Here is a 26,622-nt window from a genome sequence, read left to right as displayed (position 1 = left end):
TGCTAGCTCGAGGTTTGATACATGCTGGTGTCAGTTATGAGTCTGTAGTAAACATTACTGAGAGGCGTGCTACAAAACACATGGGAGGTGGAAGAAGGCTGAAAGCTGATCTAAGCGGTGGATGCTTGGCTATTGAAGATCATCATACAGTTTGGGCCTGAAGATTGAATTATTCTGGTATCCATGTCATTGAATTGGAGTGCCCTTGAAGACACAGTAACAGTTTGCATGCAAATTTTTTTGGACTACATAGCCTTATTTTTAGGTGGGGTTTTATAGTTAGTTTCGATGACAGTTTGTGGTTGCCAATAAAGTTTTGCCATTTACAGTGGCGTAGCTAAGGAGCTGTGGGCCCCGATGCAAGTTTTACAATGGGGCCCCCCATGCACTCTATACATAACAATTGACACGGCGCACCAAAACCTGCCAATGGCAACTACAGTGTCAGAGGTGCAAGAAGGGGATGGGGAACAGTTTGTTAATGATTACCACAATTCAAAGTATCTATAGAAGTGATTATTACCAGCACAGGACCAATAGAGAGCTAATACTGTATTTGAGGGAAAGCCCTTTGGGGCCCCTCTGGCCCAAGGGCCCCGATGCGGTCGCTACCTCTGCACCCCCTATTGCTACGCCCCTGGCCATTTAGTAGCTCTAGGCTCCCAACTTATACATTTTGTTTGCTATATGACTTACTCCTTGCCCTGGGGGATCTTTTACCTTTTGCTGATGTCAAGTCTAGTCATTCAACTCAAGTAATGACTGTTCAATTCCATTTCTGTACTTCACTGCTTTAAAAAGAATACTGGTGCTGCTGTTTCAAATATATATGTATATATATATAAATATATATATATATATATATATATACATATATATATATATATATATATATATATATATATATATATATATATATATATATATATATATACATATATATATATATATATATATATATATATATATATATATATATACTAGCCAACCCGCGTCGTAGCATACGCCGCATATATCTATCTAATAGAGTACGTGCCTCAACCTTGAAGCAAGAAGAAGTAGGCTTTCCATGAGAAAATGTATGCGTGCTCAAACACCAAGTTTAACCCTAGCAAGTCTGGCTTTGCAAATCCGGCCTAATTGGCTATTCATGAGGCAATGCTCAGGCAAATATGCATTTGCTTTCGCATGCCAAACTATGCAGGGTCAAAAAACCAATTCTGCAAAGTGCTCTCTCGCTGCCTGGGAACCACAGCGGCACCCCGGAGAGGGAGGCTGGGTGGCGCAGCCACCCCCCCCCCCCCCAAGCGTGGCCAGCGCTGGGGAGAGCCGTCCACACCTACTTCCTAATATTAAAAACAGCCACTTACCTTAACGTCCATTGGGTTCTGCTACATGCGCATTAATTTTCTCATGGAAAGCATTTTGTGCAGTTTGTATCCTTTGGAGGCAGGTGGTGGATGGCTTGCTCTGGTGGTGTGAACCCTGGAGTGAGTGCGCCTGTCCTCCCCCCCCCCTCTGGAGTGCTGTATGTGAGCCAGCCCTGAGCTCTAAAGCTCGGGGTGACCCATGCTTCTCTCCTTTCTCATGTGGTGCCCCCAAATTAATGCGCATGTAGCAGAACGCAAAGGACGTTAAGGTAAGTGCCTGTTTTTAATATTGGAAGGTGGGTGCAGACGGCTCTCCCCGGCGCTGGCCACACTTGGGGGGGGGGGGGGGGTCGTCCACGCCACCCAGCCTCCCCCTCCGGGGTGCCGCTGTGGTTTCCAGGCAGTAGGAGAGCCTGGGACCCTGCGGTCCCCCCAGTTGTATAAAAGGGGGGCATTGGGAATCCTCCCCGTGGCGCTCCTGGAGGCCTGGAGCACACCAAAAACTGCTAGCAGATCCGCAAAATGCTAGCAGATTTTGAAACGCTTTTTCTTATTTTTCTGTAGCATTTCACCTAGCATTTTGCGGTTTTGTAAAGCGTTTTTGGTGTAGTAGATTTCATATGTTGTTACAGTAAAGCTGTTACTGAACAGCTTCTGTAACAAAAATGCCTGCAAAACCGCTCTGAACTGCCGTTTTTCAGAGCGGTTTGCGTTTTTCCTATAATTTACATTGGAGGAAGAACGCCTCCGCAATCCAAAAAATGCCTCACCTCGGGAGTATGCGTTTCAGCAAAACGCCTCCCGTTCTGGTGTGCACCAGCCCATTGAAATACATTACCCAAGCGTATCCGCAGCCGCAAGTGGATCGCAAAACGCTGCCGAACCGCTCTGGTGTGCACTAAGCTGGATAGTGCTAATGTAGCATGTAGCAGGGTGACTGCTTTGTGGTATTGGTTTGTGCATGCATTTGCATGAGCAATGCCTCATGAATAGCCAATTAGGCCAGATTTGCAATGTCAGACTTGCTAGGGTAAGGCCTCTTTTCCATGGACTGTGAATAGGCAGTGAAATGGCTCTCAAACTCTCACAACTGCTCACTGCTGCCTGGTAACTGCTTGCTGCTGCCTGGTAACTGCTTGCTGATGCCTGGTAACTGCTTGTTGCTGCCTGGTATCTGCTCACTGCTGACTGATAACTGCTTGCTGCTGCCTGGTAACTGCTTGTTGCTGCCTGGTATCTGCTCACTGCTGCCTGGTAACTGCTTGCTGAGCACACAGCTCAACAGTCTGTGGAAAAGAGGCCTTAAACTTGGTGTTTGAGCACGCATACATTTTCTCATGCAAAGTACTTCTTCTTCTTGTTTGAAGGTTGAGGCACTTAGTCTATTATATATATATATATATATATATATATATATATATATATATATATATATATATATACTTTGAACTCAATTTTGATGCTCACAACTGTAGTGTAACATACACATCTATAAATTTGTATATGTAGGTGTAATGCCGAATCCAAACATAGTTTGAGAGGAACTCGAGCCAAAATGTAAAAAGAAAAACATGTTGTACCTATGTATGCAAAGGTGAAGACGAGACAATGCCATTCCTCACACGCTTGACAAATGGTTGATACAGCTGGGGGTGGAGACCAACCAGTCTTTTCCTGTGAACATAGAGCTGACCCTTCCCTCAGGAAAGAACAGGAAGGAAATGGATGGGTGCTATTCACTATTTCCTTTTATTGCCTACAATCATCCACATTTCAAGCTCTTGCAGGCCACACAAAATGGTGAGGTGGTCAGCATTAGGCCTGCAGGCCTTGAGTTTGGTACCAGTGGTTTGTAGTGTCCTTACTCTCATCCCTGAACCATGTTCTTGTAACAAAATATGGAACAAAAATGATTGTTTAGACAATACAGACCATATTGACAAAGTGAGTTTGCAATGAAGGGATAATTCTGAAAGCTTAAGTGTCCCTGGTCTAGCCCAAACCTTTCAGTGACTTGGAAGAGGTAGGGGTGCCAGGAAACCCTATTAGAGAAAAAAAGCCACCTCACCTCTTATGCTTTTAGTGTTTTTAACTTAGTATTATTAATACCTGGGTACCTTTTTATCCCTTTGTGTTCTTTCAGTGACTTGCTTATCCACTTCCTAAACCCTTCCCTACAAATTTTGCTGGGGCTTAAAAAACCCTGCCAAGCCTCTGGAACATACTACTGATAATGTTGCCTCTTCCGAGACTGTAGCACGATTATAGCGGCCCCTGACCCCCTCAGTGGCTCAGCCAGCAATCAGCCTGGCAGATTGATTCAGTCACATTGTTCTACCACTCACCCCTTTAGTCATGTGGCACTCCTCCTGCACCGCTCCATCAGCCCTCCCCCTCCTCACATAGCAAAAGAACGTGTTCTTGCCTGGAGGCAAGCGACGCATCTGTACAGCCTCTGCCCCGCACTGTCACCAGTTGCTAGTTACTGCCAGGCACTGTGCTTCATACTGTGTACAAGACTTAACATTCAATGCCTACAGATCCACAATCAGCAGAGGATAAAGACTCATATCAGCAGCACTGTAATTATCCAAAGACATCTCCATTAGTGATAGATAAGAGGGAGTGCTGCTTTTAAATCATACTAACTGGCTGGTACTGTTTATACTGTTTATTTCCAGCACTCTGACAATGAGTTCCATTGCAAATATTACTATTTTCTGTTCAGTTGGTTTAATAATACCATAAAGATACATTACATGTATAAAGCATTAAGTCTGTTTGCGTGTTAAATTCTAACAGAAAAATTCTAATGTCTAAATTTTTTTATTTTTTTTTTAAAAGCTTAACTATTCTTTAAAACTAATTAATATTCAACTACATGGCAAAGCTCGTATGGCTCCTCTACTTCATTCCCTTTGTTAGATGTGTTTCAGCCTGATCTACTTTACTAATTGTCTAAGACAAAGAGAAAGTTAGGCTTCCTTCATCAAAAGCATTTCGTTTTCCCTGCTCTTTAAAGTTTCAATCAATTTTCTTAATAACAGAATGATTACTAATGACTTCCCTTATTTCCTAGGTAACTATTTTTTTCAACTTCATTTGCAAAAGAAAGCCATTGGATTGACATGAAGGTGATGGAGGAAGAGAAATAGTCAACATGTCAAGATGACAATACATATTTCATGGTTAATAGGATGAGTGGTACGTGCCACTACTTTTACTGGCTGGTCCTGTGCTACTGGATAAATTGCTCCTTTTACTAAGGGATCATGAGAATCGACTCCAGCATGGCATGAAAAACGTGCTATGTTCCGATCTCTCCAGATGAACAGAATTACCTAATCATCATATGTTCAAAGTAAGAAACAACGTCTTTACTTGGCTTCCTTCTCTATTCTTCTAGAGTTACATTCTTCTTCATAATTTGTACAAGAAACAAAGCTTAGCATTTTACCAAAATGTTAAATTTTGCATTGTATCTATGGAGTATAATATATTATTCAAAATTTCACCAAGAGCTTGTTATAGAATGAATATTGTAACTACTCTTTATTCCAGTTTCCTTGTTGTTGGTTTCGGCTTAGGATAATAGTAAATGACTAAGCATAAATGTTTACAATCAAGTCTCAAAACGTAAAAAGTTGTATACAGTAGTTATTTCTTTTTTTCTTTTCTTTCTTTATTTTTACTGGTGTTGGGAGTAGAGTCAACTTTTCAAAAACTGACACTGCCATTTCTCTCTGAGTGTGTTTTTCTTCCTTCTCTGTAGTTATCTAAAAATATCTCACCCGGCGTATCATTTTCATCTAGCCAAAGCCTTAAGTATGTTTAGTATTTTAAGTTTTATTTTTTAGATGCAAAAAAAAAAGTTAGTAGAAAGAAAATTCAAACTTTTGTCATCATAAACATAAAGAAGAGCAGATGACATACACAAATTCATTCTTTTATATTCCCTTTAGTTTTGTGGCTGAATGTTGGCAGTGTGTTTGTGGGTAAATACACAGAATGTTATGTTCTGTTCTGCTTAGAGTATGGGCATAACTGAAAACAATACAATCCTTTGTTTTGAATGATGCCAAGAAGATGAACAGCTGACTCATATTTCCATAATGCAGTGCATGTTTTTGTTTCAATGAATAAGTGAATATTATAAATAGCTATTATGTACATTGCAAAACCGAGTCAAGCAACTGCAAATCTCATGTTTTAGTTGTAATTTTGTAATTCAGTTTAGAACTTTTAACCGCGATGAATTATGTTGTTACCAGATGTATCGACTTTCTTCTCCAGAAAATGTTTTAAACCATAATTTAGCAAAGCATGCTAAATAATTAAGTCAGTTATGCTGACAAGATATTACAAATTTTCATTGCGATTCCAGAAAATCTGGCAGTTCTTTAAAAAAATTAAATTAAATTTATATTAGCAGATTCAGTAAATAAAGTAATCCTATAAGGATTACAAGGGAATAGGGAGGCCCCATTCAGTAAAATATTGCCACATTTAAAAAAAATTATTCCTTTTTTTCAGAGGGCCTTGATAGTTTTTTTCTAAATGTAATTTAAATAATATATAATAAATATATATAAAGAAATGACCTGCATCACCTTCATCTTTATACTACTCAACAACACGAGTCATGCCTGCAATTATCCTATTTCACATCTTACATTAAACATTCAAAAGTTTATCAGTAACAACATTTCATGTAAAAGTGTATATAGTGTATGGTACATGCAAAACTCATTAAAGGACACTGGAGGTGAAAATAAACTAATTAAATAAACAATTGTATCTATCTTCCTTCTCCTAAAAATGATTTTTTTTAAGTTATTCCACAGTTTTATTTTATATTCTATATCTACTTTTCAAGTGTTTTCTGTTTTATTGATTTTGCTCAATGACACATTCATTGAAGTATGCCAGAGCTAAAAAATCTATGAACTATTTACCCTTTTTATCTATTTCCTGCTTTCAGAAAACATTTTCTGCTAGGAAACTGTCTTATAGTTGTAATTTCTTATCAGTGAGGGTCACACTGTAGTCTGACTCAGTCCTGACCCAGACAGGAACTGCCACTTACGTACCTGATGTTTAACTCTTTCAGGCAGAGAAAGGAAAAAAAAGGAACACAGCAGTTATTTGTGTGCTAGGCAGTGTCTATACACATGTCTATCTCATCATGTCACATGTCACCTCGGGTATCCTTTAAAAGATCTATTGTGAGCAAGATACAGTGTATGTAACAGCATACATCATCATTTTTTTTCTACATAAATTATATATGTTAATATCTTATGATTTGGTTAGAGTGCCCATAGGGCATGGTAATCTCCAGAAGTAAATAGCTCATTTACTGCATATGCACACATTTAAAATATCTTAATCTTACATTAAATCAAAATAAAAGAATAGCCAATATTAGAAAAATAAAAATAAATATGCTTTTAATTTGATGTTTACTGTTAAAACAATACATGCGTTTCAGTTTGAAAAGAAATATAAACCATTTTCCATAACACTTTTTTGTATTTAATATGAAAATTAGAATATTAAGACTTGCTGGAACTGGCAAGGACATTTTTAAAAATACCCACAGGCATGATCAGGTCAGAACCTGATAAGTTATTTTTAATGTCAACAGTTACCAGCAAACATATCCAGCCAGTTGACTCTAGAAGACATAATTGGCCTGATGCCCGTTGCCATGCACAAACAGCCTTACTTCCGACAGCAAGTACCACGAGATACGCTATTAGTGTATGTGACCCGCAGTAGTCACGTAGCACAACCGTTGCTATGGTAACCTGTGTTCCTAACAAGCATTACTAATAGTAATGCTCATTACCATAACAACGGTCGCGCTACTTGAGTACTTTGGGTTGCACTAATAATACTCACGGTACTTGCTAGCAGAAGTAAGGGTAATATTGTTGTGCGCTGTGCTGCAATATTACCGCAGTTATGTGCATCAAGCCCTATGGCTACATACTTAAATTATTTTGTGCTGATTGCTGTTGTTTTACTCAAGTCAAAAGCATTGGTATTCAGCAGCCCAACTACTCAACTGACACATGACTCTAATCTAATCTAATGTCTACATGTTACATCAAAGGCAGGGGCAATCAGTATAGGAAAATATATAGATAACTAAATAGTCAATAATACTAATTGTCCAGTATAACATAGCTATGGCAAATTACCTTCTGTATTATTCTGTATTATAATTTTATTTTATCATGTTTGCTATGCATCTACTAAAGGCCCGTACCCACCATGCCATTTTTGTGACGGCTGGCGATTTTTTGAGCAATGAGCGGTTGTTTCCTGTGATCTCGCAATCTGGGTACAGACACGCAATCACGCAATCACGCGAAAGACATTTGCGTCAATACCAACCATCATGGCACATTGGATATTTAAGATCCCCGACTCCGTGCAAAGTACCGCGATCGCTTGACTTCCCATTCAGGAGGTGAGGAGTCACTGCACACTCATTGTCAAGGGGACGTCACTGGACCAGTGGGGTGGTGAGTATTCAGCTTATGGCTCCTATGACTCTGCATAGAAGCCATGATTGGTTCCACTGTAATGAATCGGTAACAGTGCATGTCATTTTTTTTTTATTGCCATACATCACACTGCCTCAGCCGCAGGCTAGTATCTTAATGAAGAATTTGCTTTAAGAACATGAAGTGCCACTTATTTTTTACCCATGTGTGCAGATGCAAATACCCAGAGTGTAAAAAGTTGGACACACTGTGGGTGGAAACGCAAAAACACAGTTTTTCAAATCTCCATTTTCATTATCAGTGTTTGTGCAATGAGGATCTTCATTTTATTAATCTTCCTCCCCACCCCCCTCTTCGCCCCGGGTCACTGGAAGTGATGAAGAGCCCTGTTCAACACTGGGGCAAGAGAACATTGCAGTAGGGAGGAGGTTTTGCTCTCCCCATTCCTCCAGCAATGTACCACTTCAGTATTAACGTATGTGTGGGTTGTTATGGGAAAGGTGGTGAAGCCCATGCTTAGATCATGGCCAACCAGCATGCATGGTGTTTTAACTAGTTAAAAAAGGTTGTTGGCGGAGAAAGGTTGAAGCTTTTTAAATCACATTTTTTATTGAGGGACATTCCTGCCTAGCATGGCAAAAGGTTTATTTTGGATCTTTTATGTATTTCAGTATTGTGCACTGTTGTGAACTACTGTATTGGGTTGGCATATGGTACAGTGAGTCAAAGAAAAGGAAGTGTCTTGCAAAAGTGGCTAATTTATACTGACAACCAAGGAGTTGTCATGAAAAGTAATTTTGTTGTGTTACACAAGGACAATAAAGTGCTTGAATCTTGAATATTGAATCTGTTTGTTGCTCATCTGAAACTGTCTGATGACTATCTATGTACATGGCTCTAGTCAACATATTAAAATCATTGATTGGGAGCACCCCTGCCTTGCATTTGGGCTGGTGTACAGAGACAATCTTCTGTCTCGCATGTTTACTCCGGTACCTAATACTGACAGTAGTTCCTTGATGTAATCCATTAAGATTGATTTGGATTGCCTTTTCAGCTTCTGTAGAAAGCAAAAAGCTCTTTTATGAGTGGGTCCTGACTCGGATAAACCATTGTATGGAGCGTTTTAAGGGCAGAAATCACATTGAATGCTAAATTGCAGGCCTAAAGTGCTTTAAAACATCTTGCATCTGTATACATCAATAAGGGAGTGTAATTAGAGTACTGCTTTACACTGACACACCAAACTCACTGTGTAACGCACCGCAAACAGCTGTTTGCATAGTGACGGCCGTGCTGGACTGGTGCGCACCATGGCAAGATTGCTCTTCCTCACTCAGGGATGTCAGGTAATGTCTGGCTGCAGTCTCAACTTTCGATGGTTCTTTCTCTACCATTGTTAAAGCTTTTTTTTTTTTTTTTTAAATACTTGTTCTGCTTGTTGTTCAGAACCTGCAACGAGAATATGTTATGGAGGGCAAGTCTGCCATTGCGAGTGGCCACGGGTAATGGCTGGGGAATCCTGGTTCGATTCCAGTCCGGAGTGGGAGCCTAAGAAACGGCTACCACCACCACACATCCAAGGAAGGCAGCAGGCATGACATGCACGTCCCGAGGTAGTGACCAAAAATAACAATACAGGAGGACTTTCGTATATGAGATGAATCAACTTTAAATCCTTTAACGAGAATCTGTTATGGAGGTCAAGTCTGCCATTAATTCAAGTGAAAGGTATGCACTGACTGCCAGGTATAATACAATGTGCAGTTAAAGATGCAGTGAAAGGTATGCAGTGACTGCAAACAGCTTTTTGTGTAGTGACGGGCGTGCTGACCTTGTGCGCACCATGGCGAGAGTGCAGGTGATGGCGGCTTTCCAGCCCATATGGTCGCCGGGCTGAGGTAGCTGAATGACAGAACAGTGACTGTCCAGCTGATCAAATTTGTCCACAAAGAAGCAACGACCTTATTAACTTTGGTGTGCCAACCCCCCCAGACACTCATATAGCCGGCGGTCATTGCTTCATTGTGATACGCAAGCCCCTTCACCGAGGCAAGGTAATGATCATGAAGGGGAATGGGCACATGTACATGCCTTTTGTTTTGATGTTGCAGCCGCAGTGCAGTCAGAAAAATAAGGCAGGCATGTACACGCACCAGAAAAATGATTATAGCGGCCGCTGCTAGCAGCGGCCTTAAAAATTCAGGAATCCGCCTGGAGTCCTGGACACTGTTGGTGGTGGCAAAGAAGGCAGTCAAGCAGCCTGCGGGTAGAGATGCTGTGTGGGGAGCGACTTAGTCTTGGGGCAGGCAGGCAGCCAGTCACACAGCATGTAGGCAGAGATGCTGTGTGTGGGGACTGACTTAGTCTTCGGGCGGGCAGTAGCCCTCCGGGATCCATGCCTCATTCATTTTAATAAAGGTGAGGTACTGAACACTTTTGTGACTTAGGTGACCTCTCTTCTCAGTGACAATGCCTCCAGCTGCGCTGAAGGTCCTTTCTGACAGGACGCTTGAGGCAGGGCGAGACAGAAGTTGGATGGCAAATTGTGACAGCTCTGGCCACAGGACAAGCCTGCGCACCCAGTAGTCCAAGGGTTCATTGCTGCTCACAGTGTCTACATCCACACTTAAGGCCATGTAGTCGGCTACCTGCCGGTCCAGGCATTGGTGGAAGGTGGATCTGGAAGCGCTAAGGCGAGGCGTAGGACTAAAGAATGTCGGCATGTCCGACATCACCATGAAATTGCTGGAGCGTCCTGTCCTTGCCTGTGTGGACATGGTAGAAGGATTACTGGCAGTGGTACCTTTATTGCGTTGTGCTGTGACATCACCCTTAAACGCATTGTAAAGCATAGTTGCCAGCTTGTTCTGCATGTGCTGCATCCTTTCTGCCTTCAGGTGAGTTGGTAACATGACCACCACTTTGTGCCTATACCGAGGGTCTAGCAGCGTGGCCACCCAGTACAGCTCATTCCCCTTGAGTCTTTTCATATGGGGGTCCCTCAACAGGCTGGACAGCATGAAAGACGCAATCTGCACAAAGTTGGATCCAGACGTACTATCCATCTCCTCTTGCTCTTCCTCAGTGACGTCAGGTAAGTCCTCCTCCTTCCCCCAGCCACGAACAATACCACGGGAACGTTGTGCAGCACATGCCCCCTGCGACGCCTGCTGCGGTTGTTCTTCTGCCGCCGCCTCCTCCTCCTCCTCCTTTTCCTCCTCCAAAGAAACACCTTCCTCATCATCCATTTCTGACTCCTCTTCCCCACATGACTCTTCCTCCTCCTCCCCCTCTGTGCTGCCACAGGTGTTGAGGAAACATCTGAATCTGATGAAAATTGCTCCCTCGACTGTTCCTGCCCTTATTGTTCCTCTTCACGCTCCTCCACAGCTTTATCCACCACTCTACGCACGGCACGCTCCAGGAAGTAAGCGTACGGGATCAAGTCGCTGATGGTGCCTTCACTGCGACTCACCAGGTTGGTCGACTCCTCAAACGGCCACATGAACTTGCATGCATTTCGCATCAGTGTCCAGTTAATGGGCCACAACATCCCCATCTCCCCAGATTGTGTCCTTTTACTGTAATTGTACAGGTACTGGGTGACGGCTTTCTTCTGTTCTAGCAGGCGAGAGAACATGACCAGGGTCGAATTCCAGAGAGTTGGGCTATCACATAGCAAGCATCTCACCGGCAAGTTGTTTCTCCACTGAATGTCCGCAAAGCGTGCCATGGCCGTGTAAGACCGCCTGAAATGCCCACACAACTTCCTGGCCTGCTTCAGGATGTCCTCTAAGCCTGGGTACTTTGACACAAATCTTTGAATGACTAGATTCAGCATATGTGCCATGCAGGGTACATGTGTCAGCTTTCCCAAATTCAAAGCGGAAAGGAGATTGCTGCCATTGTCACACACCACGTTGCCGATCTCCAGCTGGTGCTGGGCCAGCCACTGTTAACAGCAGCCAGGAGAGCTGGTCCAGTGTGACTCTCCACTTTGAGGCAAGACATGTCTAAGATGGCTTGACACCATCGTACCTGGCATGCAGCATAGGCCCTGGGGAGATAGGGCTGTGTAGCTGGAGAGGAGATTGCATCACCAGTAGAGTTGAACTGCCACTCAGCCAAGGAGAAGGAGGAGGATGACAGCGAAGAGGATGTAGCAGGAGGAGAGGAGGTGGCAGGAGGCCTGCCTGCAAGCCGTGGAGGTGTCACAAGTTGGTCCGCTGCACAGCCACGTACTCCCTGATTGACATTGGTCACCAGGTTGACCCAATGGGCTGTGTAAGTTATGTACCTGCCCTGACCGTGCTTGGCAGACCAGGCATCCATGGTCAGGTGGACGCTTGACCCAACGCTGTGTGCCAGAGATGACACCACTTGCCTCTCCACTTCATGGTACAGTTTGGGTATCGCCTTTTTAGAGAAATAATTTTGGCCTGGTATCTCCCACTGCGGTGTCCCAATGGCCACAAATTTACGGAATGCAGTCCACCAGCTTGTATGGTAATAGCTGGCGAGCTAACAGTTCCGCCACGCCAGCTGTCAGATGCCGGGCAAGGAGGTGACTGGCAGAAATTGGCTTCTTCCACTCAAAGATTTCCTTCACGGACACCTGGCTACTGTGGGCAGAGGAGCAGGAACCGGGCAGAAACCGATCAAGGGCAGAGGCGGAGTGGAGGATGGGGGCTATGTAGGTGCAAGGGAGAAAGCGGCTGAAGATGCTGCACCTGAAGGAGGAAGAGGAGAAGGAGGGTGGCTTTTCTTTTGTGTGCTGCTTTTGCTCAGATGCTTTTGCCATTGCAGTTTGTGCCTTTTCTCCATGTGCCTTCGTAAGGCACTTGTCCCTATGTGACTGTTGGCCTTTCCACGGCTTAATTTTTTGGAGGCAGAGAGAACAGATGGCATTGCTTCAATCTGAGGCAGACATATTAAATAATTTCCAAACCGCTGAGCCCCCCTGGGGTGATGGCACTATGGTGGCATTAGCAGCTGACATTGAAGGGCATGTTGGCTGGCTGTACATAGGTGGCGATACATAGCGCCGGACACTGCCACCAGCTGTTTCTGATGATGAGCTCCCCCTGCTTCTTTCAGCAACTCGTCTCCTTCTACTCCTTTCTGACTCTCCCTCTGAACTGTCCCCCTGTTCATCTCCTCTATTGGGAACATACGTGCAGGGCCGGCCCTAGACTTTTTGCCGCCTGAGGCAAAAAAAAAATTTCCGCCGCCACCCCCCCCCCCCCGGTGGGAGGGGGGGCGCTCTGGGGGGCCGCCGAGCTGGAGGGGTAGCTGGCAGGACGGGGGTATTGGGCCTAGCGGCGGGGAGGGGGTCGTAACCCCCGTCCCTCGCCTGGGTCCCCCGAAATGCGCTCCCCTCCAGCCTTACATAGAAGCAGCCGCTATTTGTAAGACGCACGGGCGGGGAGGACTCACCTCTTCCCAGCGTGCGCTCCACTGACATCACTTCCTGCAGCGTTGCAGGAAGTGACGTCAGTGGAGCGCACGCTGGATCGAGGAAGAGGTGAGTCCTCCCCGCCCGTGCCTCTTACAAATAGCGGCTGCTTCTATGTAAGGCTGGAGGGGAGCGGAGGACGGGGGACCCAGGCGAGGGAGGGGGGGGGTCAGACCCCCCTCCCCGCCGCTAGGCCCAATACCCCCGTCCTGCCAGCTACCCCTCCAGCTCGGCGGCCGGCTCCCCGCACGGACGGGCGGATGCCGCCCCTGGAAATTTGCCGCCTGAGGCAAAAGTTTCACCCCGCCTCATGAGCGGGCCGGCCCTGCATACGTGGAATCCGTATCATCATCATCATCATAATAATCCTGCCCAGCTTCGCTTGCCTCAGACACCTCAAAAACTGCACCAACAGCAGGTACTTCATCATCTTCACACGTTACGTCCATAGTGTTGCCGCCTAACTCAGACATATGAGGTGGTGAAACTTGCTTAGCGCTTTTATCTGGTTGTAACAATAATGGCTGTGAATCAGTTAATTCCCCACCAATTAACTCCTGTGAAGTGTCAAATGCAATGGATGTGGTGCTTGTAGTAGCGCTGGTGGCTGCGGAAGATGAGGTGTTCTGTCTTAAATAGTCAACCACGTCCTGACATTCTTGGGAGTTGATGGGACGTGCCGTCTTCTGAGCACTGTACTTTGGTCGATGGCCGCACGAAATCACATTAACACGACCTCACACAGACTTGCCGGGTGGCCTTCCTCTGGATCTGCGTCTACTTCTGCCTGTTTTGTCCGTTGTGTCCATATCGGGGGGAATGAAGTGAAAGGTATGCACTGACTTGACTAATACAATGTGCAGTCACACAGGTGCATTTAACGGGTATGCACGGAGTGGTATATCACACTGCGTGCACTCACGTAGGTAGGTGGGTGCACTAAACACAACAGGTAGGTATATGCAGTGATGAGGTGAGTGCACTGAACACAACAGGTAGTTATATTGAGTGATGGGTATTACAATGAGCACCTGTCACACACAGACAGGTAGCGGACAGGCACAGTGACACTGCGTGCGCTCAACTCCCGTAGGTAGGTGGGTGCACTGAAGTTAACAACAGGTAGGTAGGTAAATGCTGTAATGAATATTACAATGTGCACCTGTCACACACAGACAGGTAGCGGACAGGCACAGTAACACTGCGTGCACTCACGTAGGTAGGTGGGTGCACTGTGAACAACAGGTAGGTAGGTAGGTATATGCAGTACTGGGTATTACAATGTGCACTTGTCACACACAGACAGGTAGCGGACAGGCACAGTGACACTGCGTGCAGTCAGCCCACGTAGGTAGGTGGGTGCACTGTGAACAACAGGTATGTAGGTATAAGCAGTAATAGGTATTACAATGTGCACCTGTCACACACAGACAGGTAGCGGACAGGAACAGTGACACTGCGTGCGCTCAGCTCATGTAGGTAGGGGAGTGCACAGTGAACAACAGGTAGGTAGGTAGGTATATATATGCAGTACTGGGTATTACAATGTGCACCTGTCACACACACAGGTAGTCATTGAATGTGCTGGGCCTGGCTGGCAGTGGCACACACAGTATGAATTATCAAGGCTGTCTATGCAACACAAGTGTCAGTGGGAGACGCAGAAAAAAAATAGATCACAAGAACCAGATTAGCTCTCAAAAGAGCTGTTGTGGGGTGCTATTTTAGCAATAAGAATCAGCAAGGAGCAAGCTAAGAAGCCTACAAGAGCCTAACTAATCTTTCCCTATGAGAGTAAGCAGCAGCAGCTGTCCCTTCTCTAATTACTGCAGGCACACGAGTGAGTATAATGGCCGGCGGTGCCTGCCTTTTATAAGGGGGGGAGTGGCTCCAGGAGGGAGTGTAGCCTGATTGGCTACAATGTGCCTGCTGACTGTGATGTAGAGGGTCAAAATTGACCCTAATGGTGCATTTAAGGGGGCGAACTGAACTTCCGGAAAAGTTCGCGATTCTCTGTGATCGCAAACCACCGGAAGTTCACCGGGAACCGTTCGCCGGCGAACCGTTCGGGCCATCTCTAGTCCTGACTGACAGGAGTTTTATTAGACCTAGGGATGCTCGGATGTGCCAATTCGGAAATCCGCGTGGTTGAAAAAAAAAATCCGCATTCGGCCCCGCCGCATGCGGATTTGCGGTCGCGTCCACGCAACCACGCGGATTTTTTCCCGTGAATGGCGTAATCACGCGTGGATTCACGCCCGGAGGCGGATTTTCTTTTAATGTTAATAACAAAGCCCCCATACATGCTACAGTCCCCCAAATAGCATGGATTATCGAGGTGATAAGAGGCAACATAACTTCAACATAAAAAATTCCCCCCAAAAATTTTTTTCTAGAGAAAATGGATTTTAAAGTGAAATCAACACTTTAAATGGGGCTATTAATTGGTAATAAGTGGTTTTAAAAAGGGATATACGCGTTAAGCAGTCAAAGAGGTGAAGGCGAGTTCCAATGGCACTTGGCGGCGAAGGTACCGCTGGAGGAGGATGAGTGGCTGACGGCAAAAAGGCTCCAGAGAGGTTTTTGTAAATTTTTTTTTGTTTGTTTTTTTTGCAGCAATTAGCAATGACATCGCAGCAGAGTTGTCAGTGGACACGGGCAGTGTGAACGCAGAGTGCAGTGGTGGTAGCGACTGAGTCAGGAGAAGGACTATGCGGGCGGTCAGTTCAGCAGCACAGAAGGACCACGGCAACATACTGGTGGTAGTAGTAGCAGCACAGCGTCATAGTGCTGGCCAAAAAATTAAATGCACCCGGTGACCCGGGCAGTGTGAACGCAGAGTGTAGTAGCGACTGAGTCAGGAGGACAAAGCGGGCGGTCAGTTCAGCAGCAGCAGCAGCACAGTAGTAGTAGCACAGCGTCATAGTGCTGGCCAAAAAATTAAATGCACCCGGTGACCCGGGCAGTGTGAACGCAGAGTGTAGTAGCGACTGAGTCAGGAGGACAAAGCGGGCGGTCAGTTCAGCAGCAGCAGCACAGTAGTAGTAGCACAGCGTCATAGTGCTGGCCAAAAAATTAAATGCACCCGGTGACCCGGGCAGTGTGAACGCAGAGTGTAGTAGCGACTGAGTCAGGAGGACAAAGCGGGCGGTCAGTTCAGCAGCAGCAGCACAGTAGTAGTAGCACAGCGTCATAGTGCTGGCCAAAAAATTAAATGCACCCGGTGACCCGGGCAGTGTGAACACAGAGTGTAGTAGCGACTGAGTCAGGAGGACAAAGCGGGCGGTCAGTTCAGCAGCAGCAGCACAGTAGTAGTAGCACAGCGTCATAGTGCTGGCCAAAAAATTAAATGCACCGGGTGACCTGGGCAGTGTGAACGCAGAGTGTAGTAGCGACTGAGTCAGGAGGACAAAGCGGGCGGTCAGTTCAGCAGCAGCAGCACAGTAGTAGTAGCACAGCGTCATAGTGCTGGCCAAAAAATTAAATGCACCCGGTGACCCGGGCAGTGTGAACGCAGAGTGTAGTAGCGACTGAGTCAGGAGGACAAAGCGGGCGGTCAGTTCAGCAGCAGCAGCACAGTAGTAGTAGCACAGCGTCATAGTGCTGGCCAAAAAATTAAATGCACCCGGTGACCCGGGCAGTGTGAACGCAGAGTGTAGTAGCGACTGAGTCAGGAGGACAAAGCGGGCGGTCAGTTCAGCAGCAGCAGCACAGTAGTAGTAGCACAGCGTCATAGTGCTGGCCAAAAAATTAAATGCACCCGGTGACCCGGGCAGTGTGAACGCAGAGTGTAGTAGCGACTGAGTCAGGAGGACAAAGCGGGCGGTCAGTTCAGCAGCAGCAGCACAGTAGTAGTAGCACAGCGTCATAGTGCTGGCCAAAAAATTAAATGCACCCGGTGACCCGGGCAGTGTGAACACAGAGTGTAGTAGCGACTGAGTCAGGAGGACAAAGCGGGCGGTCAGTTCAGCAGCAGCAGCACAGTAGTAGTAGCACAGCGTCATAGTGCTGGCCAAAAAATTAAATGCACCCGGTGACCTGGGCAGTGTGAACGCAGAGTGTAGTAGCGACTGAGTCAGGAGGACAAAGCGGGCGGTCAGTTCAGCAGCAGCAGCACAGTAGTAGTAGCACAGCGTCATAGTGCTGGCCAAAAAATTAAATGCACCCGGTGACCCGGGCAGTGTGAACGCAGAGTGTAGTAGCGACTGAGTCAGGAGGACAAAGCGGGCGGTCAGTTCAGCAGCAGCAGCAGCACAGTAGTAGTAGCACAGCGTCATAGTGCTGGCCAAAAAATTAAATGCACCCGGTGACCCGGGCAGTGTGAACGCAGAGTGTAGTAGCGACTGAGTCAGGAGGACAAAGCGGGCGGTCAGTTCAGCAGCAGCAGCACAGTAGTAGTAGCACAGCGTCATAGTGCTGGCCAAAAAATTAAATGCACCCGGTGACCCGGGCAGTGTGAACGCAGAGTGTAGTAGCGACTGAGTCAGGAGGACAAAGCGGGCGGTCAGTTCAGCAGCAGCAGCACAGTAGTAGTAGCACAGCGTCATAGTGCTGGCCAAAAAATTAAATGCACCCGGTGACCCGGGCAGTGTGAACACAGAGTGTAGTAGCGACTGAGTCAGGAGGACAAAGCGGGCGGTCAGTTCAGCAGCAGCAGCACAGTAGTAGTAGCACAGCGTCATAGTGCTGGCCAAAAAATTAAATGCACCGGGTGACCTGGGCAGTGTGAACGCAGAGTGTAGTAGCGACTGAGTCAGGAGGACAAAGTGGGCGGTCAGTTCAGCAGCAGCAGCACAGTAGTAGTAGCACAGCGTCATAGTGCTGGCCAAAAAATTAAATGCACCCGGTGACCCGGGCAGTGTGAACGCAGAGTGTAGTAGCGACTGAGTCAGGAGGACAAAGCGGGCGGTCAGTTCAGCAGCAGCAGCACAGTAGTAGTAGCACAGCGTCATAGTGCTGGCCAAAAAATTAAATGCACCCGGTGACCCGGGCAGTGTGAACGCAGAGTGTAGTAGCGACTGAGTCAGGAGGACAAAGCGGGCGGTCAGTTCAGCAGCTCAGAAGGAGGACCATGGCAACTTACTGGTAGTAGTACCATAACACCAAAAAATTAACCAAGGTAGGCACTAGGCAGGTAGTAAATGTCTTTATAAAGGCAGGCATAGTTAACAACAGCACATGCAGCAGCCACTTCATGTCCCCCTGTGTCCGACAATAGGGGCCAGGAACTCACCTTCCACCCAAGCCTGGTTGATTTTCAGGAAGGTGAGTTTGTCCACAGAGGCGTGGGAGAGCCGAGAGCGCTTCTCTGTGACCACGCCACCGGCCGCACTAAAGCATCTCTCTGAGAGGACACTGGAAGGAGGGCAGGATAGGAGTTCCAGGGCGTACTGGGAAAGCTCGCTCCAGATGTCCAGTCTCTTGACCCAGTACTCCAAGGGGTCCACGGGGCTGTCGGTGTCATTGAGCCCGCTGGATGACCTCATATAGTCAGACACCATGGTGGTCAGTCGTTGCTTGTGCTGGTTGGTGGTGGATGCTGTGGCGGGCACCTCTGTTCTGGGCTGCTGCACTGCATACAGGCTCTTGCTTAGGCTCTTCAGGTCTCCGGGGCGCCAGTTGCTGCTGCTGCTGCTGGTGGTGGTTGTTGTGCTGCTAGTGGCAATGGCAGGCACCTCTTGCTGGCTTGGCAGAGCAGTGACAGTGGGGGTGGAAGGCTGGGGGAATGCTTCCAGTAGTCTGCGCACAAGGGCCTCCTTCAACTCCCTTGTGCGTTGCTCGGTGGTGGATGGCGTCATTAAGTCTCCCAGCTTCCCCTTCAGACGGGGATCAAGCATCAAGGTAATCCAGATGTCCTCCCTTGAACGCATCTGGATCACCCGGGGGTCCCTGCGAAGGCAGCGCAACATGTGCACAGCCATGGGAAACAAGTGGGCCCTGCCAGCAAGATCTTCCTCGTCCTCGCCATTGTCCCATAACGCATGCCTGTCCTCTTCCTGTGCCATGTCGTTGTCCTCCTCAAACCGCCATCCACGTACAACGCCTGCTGCACTCTGCTCCTCCTCCTCCTCCTCATTCAGGTTAGGGACCTCCAACTCTTCCACTACCTGCTGTGAGCCCTCCTCTGAGCTGGACTGTGCTGCCATCTGCTCCTGTTCTTCCAACTGCCTCAGGGCTTCATCCCCACGCTCAATTAAATTGTCCATTGCCTGCTCCAGTAGACAAACCAAGGGCACCCACTGGCACACAGAGGCCCGCTCCTCACTGACCATCTTGGTTGCCTCCAGGAAGGGACTCAGCACCAGGCATACTTGCTGCATCAGTGTCCACTTAGTGGCAGTAATCATGGGGACTTGCTGGTTGCTGGGGACACTTGGGTCTAGCATGTAGGCCCTAACAGCCAGCCTGTGCTGACACAGCCGCTCCAACATGGCCAGAGTCGAATTCCAGCGAACTGGCATGTCGATGATCAGCCGGTGTTGTGGCCTTCCATACTGCTGCTGTAAGGTGGACAAGAGTGCAGAGGCAGTGGCTGACAGGCGGAAAAAGCGTACCACCGCCCGGGCATCCTGCAGCAGCTCGCTCATCCCCTGGTAGGTGCGCAAGAAGCGCTGCACCACAAGATTAGCACGTGGGCCAAGCAGGGGATGTGCTGGAGGTTTCCCTGCTGCACTGCTGCCACCAGGTTGGCCCCGTTATTGGCTGCCACATACCCCACTTCCAGGCCTCTGGGGGTCAGCCACCTCCGCTCCTGCTTCCTGAGGGCGGCCAGGACGTTGGTGGCCGTAAGCCTCTCCTTCCCCAGGGTCACCAATTTTAAAAGGGCTTGGCAGTGCCGAGGCTTGGCGCTGCTGCTGCCGAGGCGGGCTTGCTTTCCGGGTGCTGAGGGAGTGTCGTGACAGGACCCTTCTGCATCCCCCCTGATCCCGTGTGGTGGCACCACTAGCTGGGCTGATGCGCTCCTGTCCTCCCTCCCTTCCATCAGTGTCACCCAGTGGGCCGTAAAGGACAGGTAGCGACCTGTCCCAAATCTGCTACTCCACGAGTCCATGGTCACGTGGACCCGCTTGCCCACAGAGTAGTCCAGGGAACGGGCCACGTTTTCCACTGCAAACTTGTGGAGTGCTGGGATCGCGCTCCTGCTGAAATAGTGGCGATTGGGGACTTGCCACTCGGGGATGCCAAATTGGAGCAGCGTCCGCATGGCGCTCCCCTCCTGCACCAGGAAGTAGGGAAGCAGCTGTGATGCCATGGCCCGGGCCAGCAAGCCATTTAGTTTGCGGATCCGCCTGTGGCTTGGAGGCAGAGGCTTGGTCAGACCCTGAAAGGTGTCGCTCAGCAGGGTCTGACGACGCTGGGATGCAGGGGAGACAGAGGAGAGAGACGAACACTGGCTGCCAGCCTCAATGTCTGTGTCCTGAGCAGCCGAGGTGGAAGAGCGCTTGCGTGCTACTACTGCTGCTGCTGTGGGGGATTCACGACCCTGAGGGAGGGAGGATGCTGCTGCGCTGGTGGGCCTTCTGCTCTCAGGAACCCCTGCCAGCAGTGCCTGCTTCCTCTTAAAGTCCGCATACTCGCGGCAGTGGCGGCTTCTCAGGTGGCCCTGGAGGGATGAGGTACCCATCTTGCTCAGACTTTTCCCACGGCTCAATCTTTTGCTGCATAACCTGCACACCGCATACCTTTTGTCATCAGTACATTCCTCAAAGCAATCCCACACTGGTGACTTTAATTTACTGCGGCCCCCACTAGCAGAGGGTGCAGAGGAGCAATGTGTGGTAGTAGTTGCCGGGGGTTGCATGGTGGTGGTGCCGGCTGAAGCAGTGTCCTGTCTACTTCCTCCACGCCCACTGCTGCCGATGCCCCTGCCCCTGCCTGACATATGGCGATATCCTTGCCTAGGCCAAGGTGACTCGTCATCCTGCTCTGACCATTCTTCCACGGACTCAGCAGGCTGCACATAGTTAGGGTCCACAACGTCGTCATCATCAGCAGCATCATCATAATCCAGCTCTTCCTCTGACTCCCCCGCCTCCTCTTCTGTCCCTACATCCCCAGGCACAGACCCCTCTTCTTCATCACCAGAACTCAACAACGCTTGTGATTGTGGCCCGATCTCAATCTCTGCCACATCAGTCCCCAGTAAGTCCTGAGCTTCTTGCATCAGCAGGTTCCCAGATGCCGGACTGAGGGACAGAACGCTGTCATCCTGGGAGGGCTGCTGACCAGTGGGTGCTGGGGTGGATGTCACAACAAGCGTGGGATGTTGGCTGCTGCTGCTACTGCTTGGAGTGGTGCTCACAGTAGAGGTCTGGGAGGAAGTCATGATGTCCATGAGTACGTCAGGTTCCATTTGCTCAACCACCACACGGGGACCAGAAACTTTAAAATATTTGGACAATGGCGTCCGCTGACTCGGCCCAGGCTTTGCTGCCCCCCTTTCTGCTGCATCACGACCACGTACAGCTGGGCGTCCTCTCCCTGGACGTGGAGCAGTCCCAGAAGTGGCTGAGGCAATTGAACTCCCTTTCCTCTCACCCCGCGAAACCCTGCCAGACATGTTGCTAGTAATGAATCACTGGATGCAGTGGGCACAGTACAAGGTCACTGAAGGATGCAGTGGGCACAGTACAAGGTCACTGAAGGATGCAGTGGGCACAGCAGTGGGCACTGGATATACAACTAGGTCACTGAAGGATGCAGTGGCCACAGTACAAGGTCACTGAAGGATGCAGTGGGCACAGCAGTGGGCACTAGATATACAACTAGGTCACTGAAGGATGCAGTGGCCACAGTACAAGGTCACTGAAGGATGCAGTGGGCACAGCAGTGGGCACTGGATATACAACTAGGTCACTGAAGGATGCAGTGGGCACAGTACAAGGTCACTGAAGGATGCAGTGGGCACAGTACAAGGTCACTGAAGGATGCAGTGGGCACAGCAGTGGCCACTGGATATACAACTAGGTCACTGAAGGATGCAGTGGCCACAGTACAAGGTCACTGAAGGATGCAGTGGGCACAGCAGTGGGCACTGGATATACAACTAGGTCACTGAAGGATGCAGTGGCCACAGTACAAGGTCACTGAAGGATGCACTGGGCACAGCAGTGGGCACTGGATATACAACTAGGTCACTGAAGGATGCAGTGGGCACAGTACAAGGTCACTGAAGGATGCAGTGGGCACAGTACAAGGTCACTGAAGGATGCAGTGGGCACAGCAGTGGCCACTGGATATACAACTAGGTCACTGAAGGCTGCAGTGGCCACAGTACAAGGTCACTGAAGGATGCAGTGGGCACAGCAGTGGGCACTGGATATACAACTAGGTCACTGAAGGATGCAGTGGCCACAGTACAAGGTCACTGAAGGATGCACTGGGCACAGCAGTGGGCACTGGATATACAACTAGGTCACTGAAGGATGCAGTGGGCACAGTACAAGGTCACTGAAGGATGCAGTGGGCACAGTACAAGGTCACTGAAGGATGCAGTGGGCACAGCAGTAGCCACTGGATATACAACTAGGTCACTGAAGGATGCAGTGGCCACAGTACAAGGTCACTGAAGGATGCAGTGGGCACAGCAGTGGGCACTGGATATACAACTAGGTCACTGAAGGATGCAATGGGCACACAAGGATGTCACACTGTGTAATGAGATGCTCATAAGCCAGCGAGCGAGCGAGCAGTGGGCACTGGGCACGGCACAAGGTCACTGACAGAATGAATGAACACCGCTGGCAGAGAGTGGCGGCGCCGGCGGTGTGACTGGCTGCCTGCAAATAGTACAAGTGTATAACTGTCACTGGAATATACAAGTGAACACTGCAGCTGCACTAACCTGCCTGCCTGCACTCTACACACAGATAATCCCCACTCCCACTACACTGCAGCACTGAACCTGCCTGCACAGCACTACACACAGTTAAATAATCACTAGACTCCCACACTCCCACTCAGAGCCGGGACAAGGTCCTCCAGCACCCAAGGCTGAGACACCAAAGTGCGCCCCCCATCCCTCCCACCCCAGCTGTCACACACTGATTGCTATTAGACTAAGAGGGCCACAGGGCCCACAACCTCCCCAACACTTTAATATCTAGTTATCTGGCTTGCAGTCACTGCCATGTATCCCCTTTTCTTATTTATTTCTGCTTCAAACACAATTAGGAATGACAGCTGAATGAATTCTGCGCCCCCCTCCTACACTGCGCCCTGAGGCTGGAGCCTCTCCAGCCTATGCCTCAGCCCGGCCCTGCTCCCACTACACTACACTGACTACAACTAACTACAGCAATCACTCACTGACTAGCTAACTGTGTACAGTATAAGAGCAGTGTTGGCAAAAAAAACGCTTTGTTTTTAACACAATAAATGCACTTGCTCAAACAACAATGGCCTGGAGATAATCCTCTCAGCACCACAGTCTAGCAAGGACAGAGCTTTTCCATCATGGCCGCCGCTTTATATTCAGGAGGGGAGGGCATAGCTCCCCTCCTGTGATTGGTTGCTAGGGCCTGGCTGGGGCACTCTGATTGGCCTGCAATGTGTCACTTCCGCATAGTTTGATGCATTTCCGCAAACCACGACTTCAGCACCGGGTTTCACGAGCGTGAATGCGAATTTCTGTCCGCATTCACGCGAAGCCGAAGCAGATTTTCGTGGTTGAAAATCTATTCACGGATTTTCGTGTCCGAGGCGGAATGCGTCAAAATGGTCGTGAATCCACGCGTAAGCGTGATCACGACCTGGCGGTGAGCACCACTGATTTAGACCAACCAGAACTTTACAGCTTACTGTATATCTATACTAGACTAGATTAAACTCAGCCTGAGTGGCCAATAAAAACCTCCTCGGCTGAGAATCTAGCAGGTACCTTGTGTACAGTGGCTGTCCGACATGGCCTAAAAGATCCTACATGTCATTTAACAACATTGTTGTCCCCACTCTCCTTGCCCATGGGAACTGCTCCATTATGCTTCATATGTCATCTCTCTACACACTTCCATAGCATGTCTTTTTAGGTTCTATGGCTAAAAGTATTAGATCTAGAGGCTGCTTTGTTTTAAATTAATAACATATATCATCCTACATAACCCTCCCACTTCAGGTTCCCTTTAACCACTTAATGTAAAGTGGATGCCTTAAAACGTCCTTTATACCCCTCTTAACAGCAACAGGAAGTTTTATTGTGTCTCTTATGGCTGCCAATGTCATGCATGCATGCACACCAGGTTCGCACGCAGGGCCAGCCCGCTCATGAGGCGGGGTGAAACATTTGCTGGCCGCAGGGCTGACCCGCTCATGAGGCGGCACATCTGGGCGGGCGGTACCCGCCTGTCCGTGGGTGGGGGAACCCCCGCAAAGCTGGAGGAGTAGCGGGCAGAAAGGGGGTATTGGGCCTAGCGGTGGGGAGGGGGGTCGGACCCCCCCTCCCTCGCCTGGGTCCCCCGATCTGCGCTCCCCTCCAGCTGTAAATAGTTAAGTACCAGTGTATATATTAAAAGGGCAACGGGCGGGGATCACTCTCCTCTTCCGCGTTCCAGCGAGCGCTCCACTGACATCACTTCCTGCAACGCCGCCCACTGTATGGATGGCGTTGCAGGAAGTGACGTCAATGGACCACACTTTGGAACGCGGAAAAGGTGAGTGATCCCTGCCTATTGCCTCTTAATCTATACACTGGTACTTAACTATTTACAGCTGGAGGGGAGCGCAGATCGAGGGACCCAGGCGAGGGAGGGGGGGGCTAGCCCACCGCTAGGCCCAATACCCCCTTCCTGCCCGCTACCCCTCCAGCTCGGTGCCCCCCCCCCCCCCAACCAACGGTGGTGGTGGTGGGGGGGGGGATTTTTTTAAATTTTGCCTCAGGCGGCAAAAAGTCTAGGGCCGGCCCTGTTCGCACGCATTCACATCTGCTGCTTACTACGCATGCCCTCTGCACACCCGCCCCTGAAAAATGGTGCTGTACCAGTAAGTGCCAAAAAATAGTGTACCTTGGGTATAATGAATCATTGCACCAACAGTTTGATACAAGGTGAGGCATATACAGTATTGTATAATTATAACTACAAAGAGCTATAGAATATGTTTTGGTGTGTTTTAAAGCTTGGACTCACATAAAACATAAGTAGGGACAAACTCAATTCAACATTGAAAAACATAATTTTTTACATTATGGTCAACATTCAGCAAAACTGCATAAGTCCAAATGCTAAGCAATAGTAATATCTGAGTAGGCCTGGGTCTCTAGTTTTCAGAATGGTAACATTTGTGACTTTAATTTAATGTTCTGAAGCTCCAGGGTCTTTACTAAGAAAAAATGACAATGTTATGCTGGGTACACATGATGCGTTTTTTCAGTCAATTTTCCATCTGATCGATTTCCAATTTGATTTTCCGATCAATTTCCGATTCGATTCTGTTGTCTTTTCTTATCAATTTCTATTCACTTCTATGAGAGATCGATCAGAAAAATGATCGAAAATAAGATCAGACATGTCGGAAATTATCTATCGAACCATCTATCTGATGAAAAAACATATGGTGTGTTCTCAGCACTACATTTGGTGAAAATAATGGCCTTGAAAAAGCCATTGGTGCTACTTGGTTAATAGTCTGCTGTGTGCCCAAAAAGCTATCTGATTATGTATGTAGTGTATCAATTTAACCATGACAAGCAAGAGAATAGAATTTTGAGTGTTTGAGAGCTTAAGCCTCTGTCATGTGAATTTTTTTGTGACAAAGTAAAAAAAAAAGTAATAAATACCATTTTCAAAGTTATGGTAAAAATTCAGCAAAACTGCATAAGTCCAAATGTTACAAAATAGCAATATCTGAGTAGGCCTGGGTCTCTAATTTCCAGAATGGTGACATTTATGGCTTTTATTGAATGTTCAGCAGCTCCAGGGGCTTTGCTAAGAAAGAACGACTATTACTTTTGGGGAAAAAAATGGTCTTGAAAACCCATAAATACTACTTGCTGGTAACAGTCTGCTGTGTGCCCAAAAAGCTATCGGATTATGGTATATTATTGTAATCATGACAAGCAAGAGAATAGAATTTAAGGTATATTAGGGTTGAGGCCTTTGTCATGTGAATTTTTTTAGTAGCAAACTGAATCAAAAGCAATATTTTTTTTTATTGTCATATACTCTGTACAAAAATAAAAGGAGGTGAGGCGACGACTCCCTGGGGTAGGGTTCACGGTGGCATCTGGGAGTCTTAAGAAAGGGGCCCCAAATACCCGCCCCCCTCCCAGGAGAAATGAGTATAG

The 26,622-nt window shown here is 48.0% G+C and overlaps 1 protein-coding gene across 1 annotated transcript in view; it reads left to right on the top strand.

The window, feature by feature from the left end:
* Positions 1-4,651: 4,651 nt before the first annotated feature.
* The window catches only part of ALDH1A1 (aldehyde dehydrogenase 1 family member A1), a 150,790-nt gene continuing 128,819 nt past the window's right edge, over positions 4,652-26,622 (top strand). Inside the window, exon 1 of the mRNA XM_068236458.1 lies at positions 4,652-4,731. The gene's annotated coding sequence lies outside the window, so the exon portion shown is untranslated. The remainder of the gene's footprint in view (positions 4,732-26,622) is intronic.

The sequence above is a fragment of the Hyperolius riggenbachi genome, chromosome 1, assembly GCF_040937935.1.
Source record: "Hyperolius riggenbachi isolate aHypRig1 chromosome 1, aHypRig1.pri, whole genome shotgun sequence".
Lineage (NCBI taxonomy): Eukaryota > Metazoa > Chordata > Amphibia > Anura > Hyperoliidae > Hyperolius > Hyperolius riggenbachi.
This window is presented reverse-complemented; position numbering and strand designations above follow the sequence as displayed.